The sequence below is a fragment of the Elephas maximus genome, chromosome 19 (assembly GCF_024166365.1).
Source record: "Elephas maximus indicus isolate mEleMax1 chromosome 19, mEleMax1 primary haplotype, whole genome shotgun sequence".
NCBI lineage: Eukaryota > Metazoa > Chordata > Mammalia > Proboscidea > Elephantidae > Elephas > Elephas maximus.
In genome coordinates this window covers 35296853-35302073 of record NC_064837.1, presented here as the reverse complement: position 1 = coordinate 35302073, position 5221 = coordinate 35296853, and positions in this window count along the sequence as shown.

Below are 5221 nucleotides of genomic sequence, written 5' to 3'. Positions count from 1 at the left end.
CTGGAGCCTTGTTTTTTGCCAGTGCCTTCAATGCAGCTTGAATTTCTTCCATTATTGCCAATGGTTCTTGATCATATGCTAACTCCTGCAATGGTTAAACATTGATCAATTCTTTTCGGTACAGTGACTCTGTATATTCCTTCTATCTTTTTTTTTTAATTAACTTTTATTAAGCTTCAAGTGAACGTTTACAAATCCAATCAGTCTGTCACATATAAGTTTACATACATCTTACTCCGTACTCCCACCTGCTCTTCCTCTATTGAGTCAGCCCTTTCAGTCTCTCCTTTCATGACAATTTTGTCAGCTTCCCTCTCTCTCTATCCTCCCATCCCCCCTCCAGACAGAGCTGCCATCACACTCTCAAGTGTCCACCTGATATAATTAGCTCACTCTTCATCAGCATCTCTCTCCCACCCGCTGACCAGTCCCTTTCATGTCTGATGAGTTGTCTTCGGGGATGGTTCCTGTCCTGTGCCGACAGAAGATCTGGGGAGCATGGCCACCAGGATTCCTCTAGTCTCAGTCAGACCATTAAGTATGGTCTTTTTATGAGAATTTGGGGTCTGCATCCCACTGATCTCCTGTTTCCTCAGGAGTTCTCTGTTGTGCTCCCTGTCAGGGCAGTCATCGATTGTGGCCAGGCACCAACTAGTTCTTCTGGTCTCAGGGTGATGTAGGTCTCTGGGTCTCTTGGGCTCCTAGTTATCGTGTGACCTTGGTGTTCTTCATTTTCCTTTGCTCCAGGTGGGTTGAGACCAATCGATGCATCTTAGATGGCCACTTGTTAGCCTTTAAGACCCCAGACGCCACATTTCAAAGTGGGATGCGGAATGTTTTCATAATAGAATTATTTTGCCAATTGACATAGAAGTCCCCTCAAACCATTTTCCCCAGACCCCCGCCCCTGCTCTTCTGACCTTTGAAGCATTCATTTTATTCCGGAAACTTCTTTGCTTTTGGTCCAGTCCAATTGAGCTGACCTTCCATGTATTGAGTGTTGTCTTTCCCTTCCTTCTATCTTTTTTTGATACTTTTTGTGTCACTCAGTTTTTTACCCATAGGTTCAAAACTGGAAAAGACATGCAGCAGGGCTGTATCCTTTATTTGCTCAGCATACCGATTGACTTATCAATCGGTATGCTGGACAAATAATCTGAGAAGCCAGACTATATGAAGAATGTGCCATAAGGATTGGAGGAAGACTCATTAACAACCTTTGATATGTAGATCATATAACCTTGAAATGAAAATGACTTGCAACACTTACTGATGAAGGTCAAAAAACTACAGACTTCAGTAAGAATTATACCTGAACATGAAGAAAACAAAAATCTTCAGAACTGGACTGATAAACAGCTTCATGATAAGCAAAGAAGAAATTGAAGCTGTCAACATTTCATTCTATTTGAATCAATAGCAAACCTCAATGGATGCAGAAGGGAAGAAATCAAAGGACATATTGCTGCAGAAGACCTCTTTAAAATGTTAAAAAGCAAAGATGTCGCTTTGATGATTAAGGTGCATCTGACTCAAGACGTGGTCTACTCAAACACTCCATATGCATGCAAAATTTGGAAATGAAAAAGGAACAATTGATGCATTTAAACCATAGTGTTGGGGAAGAATATTGTATATGCTGTGGATTGCCAAAAGAAAGAACAAGTCAGCTTTAGAAGAAATACAACCAGAATGTTCCTTAGAAGCAAGGATGATGAAACTTCAACTTGCTTACTTTGGACACATCATCAGAAAAAACCAACTAATAGAATAGGACATCATGTTTGGTATATGGCCAATGGAAATGAGGAAAACCCTCACTGATATGGATTTACACAATAGCCACAATGGACTCAGACATACCAAAGATCATGAAGATGACACAGGACTAAGCAATGTTTCTGTTATAAGGTCACCATGAGTCGGAGCTGACTTGAAGGCAACTAACAACCACATTACCCATGCTCCAAAAACACTGTGGTGCATTTTTAATTAGCATTCTCGTAGTTCTATCAAGCATTTTGACATGTGTAAAACCAACCTCATTTTTTCTCAAAACTGGTTCTTTTTCAACTTTGTTTCTCTTAATGTCAGAACCTTTCTCAAAGCCTCACACTCTTAATGACTGCACATCTAATCATTTGCCAAATTATTGATTCTATAAGAGGTACACTGAAGTGTCAGCAAGTTGTACTCTAAGAACTTGGAAATTAGAGAAATAAGCTTTCTCTCAGAGTTAAATTATGAAATCCTCAAGACACTAATAATGACTAAAATTTATTGCGTGCTTAGTAAGTACCAGGGACTATTTTAAGTCTTTTACATGTCTTGATATAAATAGTCCATTCAGTAACTTCGTGAGGGTGGGTATTTTTAACCTCAAAACCAAACCCATTGCTGTCGAGTGGATTCTGACTCATAGCGATTCTATAGGACAGAGTAGAACTGCCCACAGGGTTTCCAAGGAGATGCTGGTGAATTTGAACTGCTGATCTTTTGGTTAGCAGCTGTAGCTCCTAACCACTATACCACCAGGGAAGTTACATTTATTACTTTGGGTGCTTTCAGTTGTAAATAATAGAAACTGACTGGCAGTTTAAACCAAAAGGAATTTATTGGAATGATATCAAGAAACAACATAGGTATATAAAAACATCAGGAAGGCAAAAGAAACCTGTTTGGAAATGTATGACCTAGTGTAGTTCCAGAGAGCCGGACAACAGGAATCATTGGGACCGTCCCATGGTGCAAGTGCACTGGGATGAATGGACCACCACTTTTCTTCTATCCTGATTTCTTGCTCAAGATTTAGTCAGAGAAGAAAGCATTCCACTGACCTAACTTAGGTTCGTGCCTGATCCCAGGATGTGATGGAATCTAGGGGAAGAAATCACTAGGGACATCGTTGGCTTCTGTAAGAGGGCAGGAATCTGGTTTTAACACCCTACCAGAACTACCTACAGTGGAAAAGAGGTAATTCCACAAAAGAAGTTGAGATGCTGCTAGGAAAGGAGTATAACTGCTGCACAACCTAAACCAAGAAATGTACATCATATTTTACGCCTTGCTCAATGTCATCCCACTAGAAAGCAGCTGATGAAGAATTCAAAACAAGTCTAACTCCAGAGCCTATGCTCTTAATTACATTAATGAAGGGGTTCTCAACTGGGGATGATTTCGCTTCCCAGAGGACTTTTGGAAATGCCTGGAGATATCTGGTAATCACAACCAAGTAGTGGGGTGCCACTGGCATCTAGTGAGTAAAACTGAGAGATGCTGCTAAACATCCTAAAATGCATCCGACAACCCGTCCAAAACAGAAAAAAAAAAAATATATGGTCAAAAATGTCAATAATGCTAGGGTAGAAACCCTTCTTTAATGAGAGAATATGACATGGGATCATATACTTAAGAAAATGTACCAATCAGAAGTGTTAGAAAAAAAAGAAAAAGCAAAGCAAAAAGAGTGTCAGTAAGCAACAGAAGCACTGTTAGAAAAAGGAGGGTAAAAATGGGGCAAACTTTGATGTAACCGCTCAAGGCCTATTCAAGGAAATCAAAGGTCCTTCTTAGATTGGTTCTAATATCCAGCCCTTATTGTGGAAATGGTTGCATTAGGCTATCTCAGTCTGATTCCATTAAATATTTGAATCATAATGAACTCTTATTTGATTCCATGTGTACCAACTATTTGGTAACTAGATTTCCCAGGTACTTTGGTTACAGCCAGATTATCAACATTTTGGTAACTAGATTTCCCAGGTACTTTGGTTACAGCCAGATCAAGGCAAATGTCTGGTTTACTCCTTGGAAGTAGTTCTTCTTGTAAATTCATATGTGGTCATTATGATTTTTATAAATCAGCTTCTTGTGAGATTCATTAGTTAATATCCCTCAGTGTAATTAAGTTTGGGACACTCAAATTTCTGAGGCTCCAGGTCCAAGTTGCTGAATTTTGTCATAAATTCATGAAGGTAAATGTCACTATGGTGGTTTAAAACATGGCCATGAATTCTTGGACACTTCTCTCGTCAGGAAGTGAGGTCTTTGCTCCCTCTTCATGAATCTGGGTGGACCTGTCACTGCTTTGATCTATAGAGTGCCATGGAAATAACTCTATTGACTTATAAGATGAAGTCATAAAGGGCTATATACCTTTTTCTGCCTTATTCATTGGAACACTCACTCTTGGAGCCCTAAGCCACCATGTAAGAAATCTGACTATCCTAAGGCCATCATAATGGAGAAGTAATGTGTAGGTATTCTAGTTGCCAGCCTCAGCTGAGCTCCCAGTTAACAGCCAGACAAATTAATATCTTGTAAAATGATTTTATATATTGGCCATTTTCCACTCAATTTTTTAAAATATGATTGAAAAGTATAATGTGAGTGTCTTAGTTATCTAGTGCTACTATAACAGATATAGCACAAGTGGATGGCTTTAATAAACAAATTTATTCTCTCACAGTCTAGGAGCCTAGAAGACTGAATTCAGTGTGCCAGCTCCAGGGGAAGGCTTTCTCTCTCTGTTGGCTCTCACAGAAGGTCCTTGTCATCAATCTTACCCTGGTCTAGGAGCTTCTCAGTGCAGGGACCCTGGGTCCATAGGACATGCTATTTTGCTGGGTCTTGTTTCTTGGTGGTATGAGGTTCCCCCTGTCTCTCTGCTCAATTCTCTCTTTTATATCACAAAACAGATTGACTTAAGACACAATCTAATCATGTAGATTGAGTTGTGCCTCATTAGCATAGCTACCTCTAATCCTGCCTCATTAACATCATAGAGGGAAGATTTACAACACATAGGAAAATTGCATCAGATGGCAAAATGGTGGATAATCACACAATACTGGGAATCATGGCCTAGCCAAGTTAACACACATTTTTAGGGCATACAACTCAATCCCTAACATTCCACCCTTTGGCCCCCAAAATTCATGTCCTTGCCACATGTAAAACACATTTACAGCATCATATCATATTAAAAGTCTTAAATCAGCCCCAAGTCCAAAATCCAAAAATTCATCTTCATCTGTGAAATTTAGAATACAAGTTATCCGTTTCCAAAGTGTAATGGTGGAATAGGCACAAGCTAGACGTTTCCATTACAAATGGAAGAAATTGGAGGGAAAACAGGGATAACAGGCACCAAGCAAGTCAGCAGAACACATTACATTAGCCTTCAAGGCTTGAAAATTATCCTCTGTTCTCTGAGACCATT